This window comes from Anarhichas minor, unplaced genomic scaffold, assembly GCF_050575085.1.
Source record: "Anarhichas minor isolate MPS153535 unplaced genomic scaffold, ASM5057508v1 ptg000060l, whole genome shotgun sequence".
NCBI classification, from domain to species: Eukaryota; Metazoa; Chordata; class Actinopteri; order Perciformes; family Anarhichadidae; genus Anarhichas; species Anarhichas minor.
In genome coordinates, this window is record NW_027466506.1 from 432,068 (window position 1) to 447,500 (window position 15,433).

Consider the following 15,433-nt stretch of genomic DNA (forward strand, 5'->3'; position numbering starts at 1 on the left):
CTTGTTTCAGTGGAAGAATATGTGGTGTAACTCCCAAGACTAAGACTTTTAGATTGAGTCTCACTGAATAGAGGACCGTGGGACGACTAACAATGTGTGTGACACATGTTGACAGGCTGACGCAGGCTGTGAGTATGTGTGTTTAAAGAACACCAAGTATTTACCTTGGTGATGTCTCATAGTGACCATGTGCCAAGCTGAAGGTCGCTTCATCTTTCAGGATCACTGTGAGTAACTCTGGGTTGAAGAACGCAAACACAGCTCCCTCCTCTCTTTCTCTAGTACATTTCTGCTGCTTTCTCTCTTTTGAAGTCCTTCTGCCTAATCCATACCACTCTGATTAACTTTCAATAAACAGAAATCTTTTTATTCTATCTTAAAAGCAGTGGTCTTTATTTAGGATTTCAAACAGACATATACAGATAAATAAGACACAACCATTGACGATATATAATCAGTGGGCGTCGTCCACGTGATGTCACCCATACAGTTTTGGGCCTCAAGTTTGGCATTTTGGCCGTCGCCATCTTGGTTTTCTGCAACCAGTGAACGGAAGTAACAATATTTGGACTGCGGAGGAGAGACGCCATTTACGGCTCTGGTAGAAACGTATCAATCACTGTGTAGCCCCGCCCTAAAGCATCCCCTGCTTTATGGTCTGTGTGACTCTAAATGGACCATAATGTACTAAATGAACATCATGCTGTATTGAAGAAGACTTGAAACTAGAGATTGAGACCATAAACTCATGTTTACAATGTTTACTGAGGTAATAAATCAAGAGAGAAGTAGAGTCATTTTCTCATAGACTTCTATACAACCAGAGGAGTCGCCCCCTGGTGGATACTAGAGAGAATGCAGCTTTAAGGCACCAGCATTGACTTCACTTGGCAGAACCGGAGGTTGCCGCCTGGTTCAATACCATCACGCATATTGTAACACCCCTCATATCTACTTTACCATGTTATTTTGCTGATTAGTGTGTTTAGAGAAAAACAGTACGTGGGATTGAACGTGGATTATGTTGTTTAGATGACATGGCCTGGCCTGTGATTGTGATCAGGATCTCTCCTTTGGATAAAAGTGGAACATGATGTAACTGTCTTCCCCTCGACGTCAAAGGGTTAAACACACCTGCATCTGCTCCCTCAGAGACGGAGGCACACAGAGTGTGTGTCAGAGTGACAGGCAGAGGCTGAGTAAATGCATCTGCGTGCGTGCACTATATGTGTGAGAGTAGTTTATTCTCTCGAGTTTCAGACACCGCATGGCGATATTCCCGATCTTGCTGTCAGTCAACTCTCCGGTTGCGGGTGTGTCAGCGCAACAGAGTTGAGCACGGATGAATAAGCATGTTTTCAAGATCAAATGCAGCCTGTTTAACAAGCATACACATAATTATAATTTTTCTTTCATAAAGGCAGTTGCAACCAGTGGGATACGCATTTCCAGTAATTTTGCTAATCCGGGTTTGCAAAACGTCTTTCCCAGAAGGACAAATTGGGACATTGTGGGCCCAAATCACACAAAACGTAATGATAATGCATGGAACTGAGAGCCCCGGCTTGAAAGTGTCCTTTTGTTGTTGCTATGCAACTGCAAAGTCAGCTGTCAAACGCGCGTTCTTAATATGGGCATAGACCTAAGTCCCTCCCATTGTCATGATCTTGTGTTAATATCAATGAGGAAGTGCATGACGTAAACATCATTACCTTTATCAATTTGGAAATGGTTATATTAAGGTAATCAAACGTACCCACCGAATACTCAATAATATCAGATTATACTAACGATTGATAAACTATGTGCTTTACAGAATGTCTTTCGCTCATTGTTTTGGTTTCATGGCCTGTAGCTTTACTGTTGCGGTCTAGTCTCAGCCCTCTCATGAAACTCATTTCAGACAGAGATAGCATCTAGCTGGTGACCATAGCATAGCATGTAGCAGCTTAAGGGACAGATATCTCTCTCAATCGGTGGTGACCCGACCGAAGGACAATGAATATTAGCCTTACATTCCCCAGGATGCCGGAAACACAACTCCAAATCAATACTAATGTTGCTCCATGTCTGCTGGATGTTTAAATTGGCAATTGCTTGTGAACACATCAGCCATTTCAACCATAATCCATATATGTCAATATTTTGTTTGCGGTTTGGTCTGCTGCGCCAAAGTGGCCATAAAAAACATCAATGAATGCTATGTCACACCAGACATATTTTTGCTGCTAAATCAATCAATTTCAATGGAATCAGATCAGTTTTTGGGGGAAAGTTTAGCATCAAATTCAACTTGTGCCATTGACAATTAGCAAACCATCTAGACAGGGCTGACAATGGAGGGAACAAAGAGGGGGAGAGTCCAAAACAGAGGAATCTTGCATTACTTAATATGTGTGTTTCACCCCTACTGTTATGTAGCCTAACCTCTGCTGGGGCAAAGACTAATCCACAGAACGGGTATGGTTTGCCGGAGTCTGACTCCCTACGCCCTACACTTCAAACTATGAAGGCCTAGGTTCTAGTTTTAAGACACTTCCACATTGACTTCACTCGGCAGAACCGGAGGTTGCCGCCTGGTTCCATCATCCCAGAGCTATTTAACGACACAACTGCGTCAACAAGCAGTTGAGCCGGCCACGCTTGGCCACCTCCATCTCACTGAACGGCAGAAAAATTGAAAATTATTTTCTTTTCAAACACTTCCATAGATGGTAGGAACATTTGATATTCTGCACTATTAGAGATTCAGATGTATTGTAAGCCCTGATTACTGCTTACAAGCTCTATCTCATCTTGCAGTGCTGTGCATATGTGTCTTTGAGAACACCCTGCAGAAACACAGTTGCTTTGTTGCTCATGGAGGGGAGCATTACCGAGGGACCATTTGTCAGTAGCATTATTGCAGAAAAAGAGAGAGAGAGAGAGAGATGTAGTGAATGCAGTATGTGCCTTGGACTGAACTAATTTCCTGCTGAGGCTCAATGTGTGTGTAGAATACAGTAGTTTATGCTCCACTGGTACTTTTTTAACTCCGTGTGACTCAATCCAAACAAGCCTATATGCAGTACTTACCACATAAAGGGGAAATAGAGGGATATGAAAGCAGTTTGTCACGAGCAGTTTGTGTTCAGGAACGAAAATAACAAGAGAGAAAGAGAGAGAGGAGCTGATGTACAGTAAGCTCTGTGGACTCAAGCAGCCGCTACGATGCATTTGATCTAACTCCAGCACGAGGCGTACCATTATGCATATGTCAGCAAAAGGTTCGAATGGCAGTTATGTTTGAGCCAATTCAACCTGCTGGCATTACACCTCGTCTCTCTTGATGTCTCTCAGTGTTACAATCCTACGGCTGTAGATGTTACTGCAGGCTGCTACGAGCAACGATGTGGCTAATGTATAGCGCTAGTGATGTAAAATAAATCAGGATACGTTTAGCCTGAGTTTGACACCAGAAGCCAAGGCTCTCAGCAGCATCATCATCATCATCATCCTCTCCTGTCCAACAGTCTATCAGAACATTCCCATCTGCTCCTATTCATCACTGGTTTAATGAGCTGCCTTTATTGTAGAGGGCGTCTTAGAATACTTATTGCATGCTTACTTCATTTCATCCAAAAAGACGTAACAGGAAATGACATCATCAAAGCCACGGCTCTCCTTTTGTTGACCCTTTTCTTCATCTCCAGTTGGTCCTCAAATCACTTAAGGTGGCTTTGTCTACAACGTCTGAACATTTCAAAAAGCCCATAGAGATACATCACGAGAGCGTCCAACACTGTGACCCAGTCGGTTCTGTTTTAATTTCTTCTTCCTGTTCCTTTAATTTTCGACAGGCTCGGCACAGGAAGTGCATTGCTGCCTCCCGCTGGTTACTAACAACAATGCACTTATTCTTTGCAACTGGAAATGTTGATACGTGTTTATTTACATATAGAGCACGGAAGGGAGATCTGATCACAAGTGGTCCCTGAAGTGAGTCATTCTAATGCCATGTGTGAACTGATGTATTCAGAGCTTTCCAATTGTGATCGGATCACCCAAGACGCATGTTAATGCCAGGGCCTATGATGCTTATCTGAAAATGATTCGATTTTTATAAATATGGCCACAGCCACACAGACAATAGACTTAGGATTGAACGCAAAGCAGTCTGTTGTTGTTTGTTTTGTATATTCTTCTTTTTTTTTACCACAACCAGCAAATGTACTGACTGCACAGGTATCATCTCTAGCTGTTAGCTAGCAGTGCTACTCCCAGACCATATGACCATATATGTCATTTTCCTCCAGCTTATCTCCTTTTCTTCTTGTTTCTTGTAGATTTTTGAATTTAAATAACATAATACAAGTAATAAATCTAAAAATAAAACATTTTCAACTTGCACATTTTGAGTCTAAAGCGGAAAGAAATAACTAATTGATGCGATGGAGACTTTTACTGGGAAAGTGGCTGCACTTGTCCACGCTAATGTACGCAACATTGCAGCTTTTTGGATTCGGCTAACGACAAACAATGTGTTCATTTGTGAGCTTGCTGTTTCCCCCCTGCCTCAAACCTTTATGCTAAGCTAGGCTAATTGACTCCAGGTGTGTATTCGACATGAGAGTGGTATCGCTCTCCTCTCATCTCACTCTTGCAAAGACAGTAAATATTCATATTTCCCAAAGCGTTGAACTATTCTATTAATTTGGAACATTTGCTAAGTTACTATATGCTTCAATGGCTATCGAAGGACTTCATTTTCCACAAATCACATCAAGTGATGGGACCATAGACTGTATATAACAGGGGTCGCCAATTGGCGGACCGCGGTCCGGATCCGGACCCAGATGCCGTTGTATCCGGACCCAGGACCTAAAATCGATTTTATTTTGACAGGGCGCTTCTATTTTAACCGGCGCAGCTTTTTCAGCCTTTATGGCACTTGTTCAGCGGTGCAGGAAACGCACCGACCAATGCGTTGTAAATCACATCACGTGATGCAGCTCAGCCAATCAAATATGGGTATTCTGACAAGTTTCCTGACTCGAGTGAGATGTACACACACCGGGGGAGAGACGAGGAAAGAGAAGGAAGAGCAGGAGAATAATACGTGAGTCAGAGAAGTTATTTCACATGACGTTCTCCAAAGAGAGAAAAGTGGTCAGAGAGACCAGAGTCTTTAACCAAGAATGAACAGACTCTAACAGGTTCATTCTTCACACGGACAGTTTATAACCAGTGTGTCTCATATGTTTAGAGACCGTGACGATTATTAAAAGCGGTAAATGAAGCGACACTACGAGACAAAGCACAACTCTTTTGAACAAACGTACCCACTCACATCTGAAATGAAGACACAGAAAATAAACCTAAGAGCCGAATATGATCAGAATACCAACACATGAATTCACTGTCCAACAATGATGTTAACAGAGAGAATAGAACTGAAACAAGTGGTTTAATAACCACAGATAAAGATCATGCTCACTGATTTATCTTGTTAGAAGATGAGAAAAATATAATATTGTGGCTTTTTTATTGACATCACTTCACACTGAATGAACTGAATTTAAAGCTGCAGGACAATTCAGTGAAATTAATTTTTCTAAAATGAATTACTTTATTTTAAGATGCACATTTTTCAAAAGCTTTCTGTTATGTCAGTTATTCTTTAATGCAGCTCTTATTTTACTTGAAATGAGAAGAACATTTATTGATGTATTTCTATGCATTATTTATAATCCATCCAGTTCAATTTGAAAACTGAGAATAATATTTGTTAAAATATAATAGATGTGTACTTTCTTTATTTGATTTGACAGTTGTTGACTACACAGAGACATTACTACTACTAGACATCTTGAATATATTTATGTATATATGGCAATAAATAGCGCGAGTTAGATATTATTGTAATGTTCCGGACCTTTGCCCGAGGAGATTTTCTCGATCTGGACCTTTTGGAATTTTAATTGAATACCCCTGGTATATAAGAAGTGGACGTAGTCATCGTGATGTCACCCATTGGTTTGTAAACTGCCGTTTTGAAGCCTCGAATTCTGTGATTTTGCCGTCGCCATCTTGGCTTTTTTGCAACTGATGAACAGAAGTTACCATATTTGGAATGCGGAGGAGTGACGTAGAGACGCCGTAGACATCTCTGGTAGCGGCAGCAACCTGTCAATCACAGTAAGCTCGCCCTAAAGCATCCCCTGCTTTATGGTCTGTTTGACTCTAAATGGACCATAATGTACTAAATGAACATCATGCTGTATTGAAGAAGACTTGAAACTAGAGATTGAGACCATAAACTCATGTTTACAATGTTTACTGAGGTAATAAATCAAGAGAGAAGTAGAGTCATTTTCTCATAGACTTCTATACAACCAGAGGAGTCGCCCCCTGGTGGACACTAGAGAGAACGCAGGTTTTAAGACACTCCCACATCGGCTTCACTCCGGAGGTTGCTGCCTGGATGGGACTTTTGTCACGTCCTGTGGCTGGAATATATTTCCCAGTAGCAGCCATACATTATTTTACAGCCCCACATTTTATGATGCCAGTAATACATATAGTGAATTTTTTACAGTATATGACATGTAATGTGGGGCCTCTTTTTTCATAAGGAAGTGGGTCAGGAAGGTGGCGGAGCCTTGGAATATTTGGCAGGAAAGTCATTGAACACTAGCCCTATTTTTAGGTCTCTGCTCGAAAATTGCATACTCATACTAAAGAGAGTGTATTTCTGCAACTACAAGGTCTATTTTAATAATTTTTTGATTGTATAATACAGGTAACACTAGTCAGATGTGCTGATATGTGTAAATATTATGTATATGTTACTGGTTAATAACAAATACACATATGGCACAGCTCAAATTGAAAAAGTTTCAGGTTCGCCTGAAAAAAAGCACTTGTGTCTAAAATATTACTTGAAATAAGGCCTAAAAATGTTAATTGCATAGCCAAAGTCATAGCACAACAGGTTTTACAGTCTCTAAAACTGATTTGACTTCGATTGAGTGAAGCAGGCCACCATAAACCAAGCAAAGGCATGCAAAATTCAAATTTTTGGAAGCAGCAATTGCATTGCTGTATTCTAATTTTATATACTATATAACTAAATATTAACTATATATTCACTTGTCTTATCTTAAGAGTGTTCAATAATCCTAATAAAGCAGTTTGACACCATTTTCAATAATGTTGAGCAGTTATGATGTGTCATATCTGTCATTCATAACAATAAATGGCTCATAATGTGTGTATGTGACACTGGTAAGGCCTGTGATCGGCCGATTTACAAGTGTGAGACCATTTTAGATGTGGGATAGTCCAACGGGAGCCATGCGGGGGTGTTTGAGAATCTCCTTGTCTCTTTACTGACTAAAAATCGCAAAATGCAGGGCAAACCCCCCTCTCTACATGGATTGGTCCACCTCACAGAATCGGCTGCCATTTTGCCATTCATTCCGCCCGCGCATTGATACCAGTCACAGTCATGCAGCACAGGATGGAGGAGTTTTTTTTACCCAATTTATTTTCTCGTGACCAGTGGCTGATGTTGGCATGTATACCCATAACTTTTGAACGGTTTGAAAGAGAGTAATTTCGACGTCGCTGCTCGTTTCCGGGTCGAATCACGAGCCTGCTAGATGTGCTCATCCGCCATGTGCGATCCGTGCTTCGTGATGAGAGATCATACAAAGAGCACAGTTCGTCGATTTTTGGCCAAAATTGTGGCAAATCTTCTAGATATCTTCCAGATATGATCTTAGTTCATGTATAATTGTGTTTTGCAGTGTGTAAAATGGCTCCCATGGTTGTTTCGCCCAGAATCTCTTTGTTACACAGGTATTTTTTATTTATTTTTTTATTGTTTTATTCCTTTCGCAAAAGTGAATTGTACACATGTACACCACCCCCCCGCCCCCCTCTAGCCCCCTTTAAAGGGGGCTCTCGTGTACAAGAGGTTTTAAGTATTGACCCGAGGGGCCTGGTGGATTATGTGATGCTACAGTAGCGAAATCAGACACATACACACACACACAGGCCCAGATGAACAAACGGAAGCACACACACATGCATAATAAGAAGCGATGGTGAGATGGTTCGGGGAGGTCAGCAAAGGTCTCTGGCAAAGTTTGCCTGGAGCTGGCAGCTTGTGTGGGTGTGTTTAAATTCAGGCTGCGCGTGTGTGTGTGTCAATGTGTGTGAGCGTCCATGAGCTTGTGTAATGAGAGGCTGTGTGATCAGAGGTCCTGTGTTAAGGACAGGCCTGCTAACTAGGCCAACAGCTGCTTCTCTGGGTATTCATCTCCAGTCAGCTTTGAAGCCTTTTTTCCCCCTGCTATTATTTCAACACAGGAACATTTTGCATATTAATGGAGTTTATATTCTTGTACACTGACCACCACACATACACACGCTTATTTAAAACCCCCTTTGTAGAGAGTGTGCACATGAAAAAACACAAGTGTCCAGGTGTCGGCTCCAAGCCTGCTTTATGTATTCAAATAAATGCAGTATATTCACTTTCTGTGTGTGTGTGTGTGTGTGTGTGAGAGCAGCGTGGGCGGTTATGATTGGGCACCACAGCAATTAGACTTCGATTAAAATTCAGAAAAGCCGCCGCTCTGTACCTCGACCACCCATTGTGTGTGTGTGTGTGTGTGTGCGCCCTTTGATGGTGGACAGAGGGCCGGTCCTCTCTTTCAAAGAGATCCTGTCTTATCTCTTATCTGTATTTCTTCTTTCCTCGACAAAAATAAATAAAATTTCAGAACAAAATGCTGGAAAACACACACACACACACTACCCCTCTCTCGCGTTGCCCCTCTGACACCCACTCCTCTCTTCCGCCATCCTTTCCTTCCTTCCTCCCGTCCATCACCCTCTCTGACACACACAGCGAGGTGCGTTGAAGCGGAGCAGACCACACTGATATGAACCAACCCAGAGGTGTGTGTGTGTGTGTGTGTGTGTGTGTGTGTATGTGTGTGTGTGTGTGTGTGTGTGTGTGTGTGTGTGTGTGTGTGTGTCCGACCACTGAGACACAACCAGAGGCGTCAGCAGGTCAATATGAGAATGAGGGCGGTATGATTGTATGGAACACACAGAGAGAGAGAGAGAGAGGTGGAGTAACACAGGTTGATCCAAAAAGAACTGTTTCGTTTGTAATTAGAATATCCATCACCCTCACACACACACACATACGCACACACGCACACGCACACGCACACACACACACACACAGTGAGTGGTTAAGCTGTGTTTGAGGGCTGATGAATGACCGCAGTCAGCGGTCAGCTTCTCTTCCTCTCCACATCTGCTCTGCCACATGCTCACTTTGAGGGTTGTACAACGTGTACTCTAGTTTCACCGCGGTAACCGATGGAAACCGGTTGCTGTGCCGCAGTGGTGTGTGTTTACACCCCTTTTTTTCTACTGACACACGCTGGGTTTGTTCATGTTGATGTGGATTTGCTGAATATGAAAATTCCACTTCCACTGTTTAGTTGCTATCGGGACCACTTACAGTTTCTATAATATTATCACTTCAGAAAAGTATGAGAAACTCAGTTAACAACAGCAGAAAGCATGTTACCGTATGATCTGATACGTGAAGAACATGCATGCATTCAGTCGCTGATGCAGAAAATCAGAGAACATTTTTTTATTTTATTTTCAAAGATGTCCGTGCCGTCAGTGAACTGCTGAATATGTCTGTAGTGTTTTCTGGCCGTTTGTCCAGGCTTGAGCTAAAGAAGCCTACGTGAATAATTCACTATATTACTTATTAGTATTACGTTCACTTGAATATGTGATGCCGTATAATTCCTTCAAACCGTAAACTTGAGAATGTAAATATATTAATAAATACATTTAAAAATTCATTTTTACACAATTACTGCCTGCATTCCTATCTTGCCTTATTTGCAGAAACTAGCTGCAGTGAACATTTTGCAGATGTTAAACGTTTCCTTATTGATTCTGTATATGAACATTATTTTTTAGGAGAACAGCATTAACATCAGTTTTCTTTGACAGCGAGAGAACGCATTTGTGTGATGTGTAAAAAAACATGTTCAGATAACGAGACATGTTAAACCAGGCTGACATCTTTGTCTCAGGAGCTGCTGAAACAGAGCAGAATTCACCAGCAGTTTAGACCACAGCTGCTTTTTCATGTGTGGTTGCCTCTGTTCTCACCGACCGCCACATCATTCGGCTGGGAGTGTCTGAGGTAAAGAAAGGGTTAGAAAGGAAGGAAAACATGCATCCATTTGTCCTTGTCAACATAGCAGATGTGTGTTTTCTCTTTGACAGTTCATTTTCATAATCGTTGTCGATGTCTGACTGTGAAGCTCCTCTCTTTCACGAATGCATAAGAATTTCAGAAAAGACGTTTTGCTGCCAGAACAGATTCAGATATAACTGACATATCTATGGTAACTGTCAGAAAAAAGTAAGGACAGGAGAGGTTGATGCCGGTGACGAGAATCAAAGTGGATTGACAGAAACAGAAAAGTGTCCATGTCGCACAGTCAGCGAAGCAGTATTCAGAGTAAGGAGGTACTGTTGAGGCTTGGACTTTCTGAAGAAGCCGCTGGAATGCGCTCTGCCTTGTATACTTCTTACAGCGCAGGCGCTACAAAAAAAAGCAACTGGTTCCGGTTTAAACTCAAAACAATATTTAATAATCTGAACAAAGCTAACAATTGCAATCTGAATTAAAGCTGCAAGCAGCGATGTACGGGCCCTCGCACCTTCCTGCATCTTGGGGGTACTGGCGGGACGCCGGCAGATGCGGCCGCAAGTATCTTTGACCATCAGACAACGCATCTCAGAGTTCAACGATTTCTCCAGCGTGGACTGTGTGACGCTGGAAATTATGTAGTGCAAATATTCCACCAGTTCCTGTATCCACTATGTGGCGCTAGAGAACACGCGCAAACATGCATTATGTTGCTCTACATCAAGTATAGACCACATCATGTAAATCGGATTCCGTTTGTCACATAACGCTGTCTTCCTGTTGCCAGTAGGTGGCGCTATGACTATGAGTGAAAATGGGCTTGTAGACATCCTCAGGCCATGACTGTTATCAAGTATGGCAAGTTTGGGACAGATTTGAGCAAGTCCAGTGGAGTTACATCAGCTTGTTGTTTAATGGCAAATCATGTACAATGGCCGCCATGCGACGGCTACGCCATTCCATCAAACATAAAGCTTTGAGTATCTTTTTTACATTACATTACATTACAGTCATTTAGCAGACGCTTTTATCCAAAGCGACTTACAATTCAGAGTCTATCACATTTCTACACCGTAGGCACAGCTACGGGAGCAATTTTGGGGTTAAGTGTCTTGCTCAAGGACACTTCGACATGCGACTAGCGGAGCCGGGGATTGAACCGCCGACCTGATTGAAAGACGGCCCTGCTATCCACTTAGCCACAGTCGCCCCCTCTTTTAATAGCAAGTCTTTCGATTATACTGACCAAATTTGAAGTGGATCTGAAAAAGTCTCTAGGAGGAGTTCGTTAAAGTATAGCGACTAGAAATCAAGGGAAAATTTACACAAAAATCTAAATGGCTGACTTCCTGTTAATTTTAGAGCATTGTCCCAATCCACTTTTTTTTAAGTCTCCATGTGATGCATGTGCCTACCAAATGTCATACATGTAGGTCAAACGTAGCGCTGGGGCTAAGTTTTTGAATATTTGTAGGGGGCGCTATCGAGGCAATTTGATAGGATCAAGCCAAAAAGCCATATGAAATATTTATTTCCATCACCTATGACACCTGTGCAAAGTCCTAAGGCCTGTTGAGCATCCTAAGCCACAGAAAAATAAGCTTAATTTTTCATGGCGAATGACGCGTTGCCACGGCAACAGTGTTTAACGACAACTCAAAATATCCATGATGAAGCATCATCATTGTCTTAAGGCTTAGCTTACCAAATTTGAGACTGATCTGGGCAACTTCCTAGTCGGAGTACATCAAAGTATCAAACTTGTCATTTCCTTTTGCCAGTAGGTGGCGCTATAACTTTGTGAAAATGTTGGCATAGAAATGTGCTCAAGCCTGGACCAGCATCATGCATAACAAGTTTGGGGCAGATTGAATAAAGTACCTTGGAGTTACAACAACTTCCTCTTTCATGGCGAACGGCATGAAATGTGCGTGACATGGGCGCCACATAAAACGAAGGTCTTTCAATGTCAGTAGACCATTTTAGCAACTTTTCATCATTAATCTCTTTAGATCATCTTGAACAAATTTGAAGTTGATCGTATAAATTCTGTGGGAGGAGTTCGTTAAAGTACAATGCCTGAAAACGATGAAAAATTCCTAAAAATGCAAAGAAATGGGAGTATTACTGCATCGCCCCCTAGTGGTTGTATGGAATAAATATGTGAGGGTATGTTACAGGACACAATGTGAACATATGCTACAGATTTCGTGAGGATAGGCCACATGGTTTTGAAGTTATATCGAGGGCCAAAGCGCAAAACCTCCTATCTGCAGAATTTTCTGATTGCCGGATTTCACTTTGGATGATGAAGGAAGGCTGTTCATATTCAGTCTGTCTTAAAATAATCCCGCCCTTTGTTGAAACTTAATTTAGAGCATCGTTTTGTTGAACCTCTTCCAACTTGCACCAAGTGCAAAAGATCCTATATGCAAAATGATCCAGGCATTTTTCAGATAGGAGGTTTTGCTCTTCGGCCATCGAATATATATTGCTGTAGAAGACCACGCTCCTATGAAATTCATTGGTCCATATATACCCAATGCAATAAGATTTCAACAAGCATTTGATTATATAGATCCAATAATGATTCACAGCAAATTTGGTACCAATCAGACCCAGGGTTTAGGAGAAGTGAATTTTTTTTTTTTTACAGAATTCAAAATGGTGGAAACATTTGGTAGGCGGAGCTTAGGGTCCCAAGAGGATTTTTTGTAGAACTCATTCAGTTGCTCATGTCCGTAAAATGTTTAGTCATTTGGACATACAAGCTGTCGGGGCTTGCCTTTCCAACTTTTAGGGGGCGCTAGCGAGCAATTTATTCATGCTCGAGCATGGGACCCAAAAAATAGCAAATTTTCCCGCAGTCCTGATATGCTCGCCAAATATGGGGAGGTTGGGGACATGATAAAGCCCCCAAAAAGGCGTTTCATTCGAGAGAAAAAGAATAATAATTCCCACAGTTTCAATAGGGACCTCGCGGCCCGACGTTGTCGGTGCTCGGGCCCTAATTACACTATCGATAGTGGTGTTCTCGAGAGCAGAGACAACACACAAGCCTCGCCCAACAGACCGAATTCTGTTAGCTGTAAAACGAGAGCGGATGTGATCTGAAGAATACTCTCTCAAACTGTGTCTCTTATTGTCCTGTGAAGGCCAGAAAGCAGCCGTCGCTGTCCCAAAGTCTGAATGATCCTCCGTGTCAATCAGTGATTGGCTCCATTCGAATTCTGTTCCCTCCTGGCTTCGAACCAAATTCGATTCTGAGGCAAAACCTCTTCGGACTCCGCCTCGTCTCTGTGACCCGCTGGCCAGTTGTCCAGACAACCTCCTTCTGCGGTTTACGGCAATCCCTTCACCTCCATGCCTGTGACAGCCTCGCTCAAAATGATCCCTTTCTGACCCTCAAAACTATTGGTACAGTGTTTTAACACCTACAGTGTCTATGCTTCTATGGTTTAATACATTCAATGAGTTAATATACTGTAACATAATATCCTCTATAAGTAAGAATATTGTAAACATATAATACATTCCATAAGTAAACATATTGTGACTCTTAACATATTTGGGCATTTTATTATTGTGACACTTTTATTCACCACTAGGGGTGCTATTAATCATACGAATAATGTTTTAATACTGAAATTCTTCACAGTACACCTTTCAATCTGAGTGTGTGTGTTTGGAATAACTGGCAGAGCTGTAGAGAACCAAAGGAAATCTTGGTCGACTGAAATTCTACCTACTCTTCATCCAATCAATAGGTCGATGGGGAAAAAGAAATCTGCACATTTTCTCTAGATGAACTAAACCGGCCACAGTGCAATGTGCACTTTACACAGAAGCCTAAATGAATTATAAATACACTTGCAGATTACATAAAGCAGCATATTAAGTATATGTTACAGTGGTGGGAGCATATCGGAGAACCCGAAAGAAACTCACTCGAACACTGATCACATATTTTACTGAATATTGGAGGATAACAACAGTCAGTAAAACTTTATTTCACACTGTGATGGTTAACGTTAAACTGTGGAATTAATCACATGCGTACCGAACCGTGAGGGGGGATCCTTACGGGCCACGGAGGGCCGTTGCACCACTAGTTAACACTTTAAAGACGATTAAGTAGTGACGGTAGGTCAGTTTTTTTTATTAGCAGCGAACACCGACCCGGTATGAGAGCCAATCCGCACCGCCCAACCCGCAAAAATATGACTTAATCAACCACCAAGAAACCGAAATTTTTTTGTACTATAGTGCCTCAATTGTCAGGACTGAGGACAGAGATAAGGACGGAAGCAGCTACAGCTGGAGAGGTGTCCACTGTGCTCTCTTTCTGTCCCGCCCAAAGATGTGGGAAGATCTAGGATATATAAACAGATGAACTGTTCCAAATGTTCTTTATTGTTGCATAGCGACAAAACAAGTAACCCTTTATTAAAGACATGAACTCTGTCTCTCTCTCTCTCACACACACATGCCCCTACCGCCCCCGAAAGCAATGGACTAGCCCCCTAGCCCTATTTTTAGGCCTCTGCTCGAAAATTGAATACCCATACTAAAAAGACTATAATTCTATAACTACAAGGTCTATTTTAATAAAATTTTAAATAATTTTGATGGTATAATACAGGTAAAACTTGTGATACACTTGTTCAGATGTGTAAATATTGTGTATATGTTACTGGTTAATAGTGAATGAAGATGGCACACAGCTCAAATAGAACATTTTCAGGTTTGCCTGGAAAAAAAAGCACTTTTATTGAAACATTTTATTTGAAATAATGCAGATCGAAGCCTAAAAATACTCCACAGTCATAGCACAACAGGTTTGTGGTCTCTCCAAGCAAATTTTACTTAGATTGAGTGAAGCAGGCCAGCATAATAGGAGGTCTGAGTACAGTTTCAAGCCGAATTCTCATTTTTGGAACCAGCTTTTGCGCCGCTCTATTCTAATTTTATATACTATATAACTATATATTAACTATACATTCACTTGCTTTATCACTAAGAGTGTTCAATACATCATAATAAAGCAGTTTGGCATCGTTTTCAGCCATGTTCAGCTATTTTTCGCCAAAACTCCACTCCGTTTTCATTTTTCATCACAAAGCCGGCAGCTGTCATGGCGGATGAATACATGAAACAGGCGTAGGAAACGATGGCGAGTCGAGTCAC

At 41.7% G+C, this 15,433-nt stretch overlaps 1 protein-coding gene across 1 annotated transcript in view; it reads left to right on the plus strand.

Moving 5' to 3' along the window:
• Positions 1-15,433, plus strand: part of LOC142933409 (uncharacterized) — a 52,154-nt gene that overhangs the window by 35,980 nt on the left and 741 nt on the right. The gene's annotated exons all lie outside the window — the stretch shown is intronic.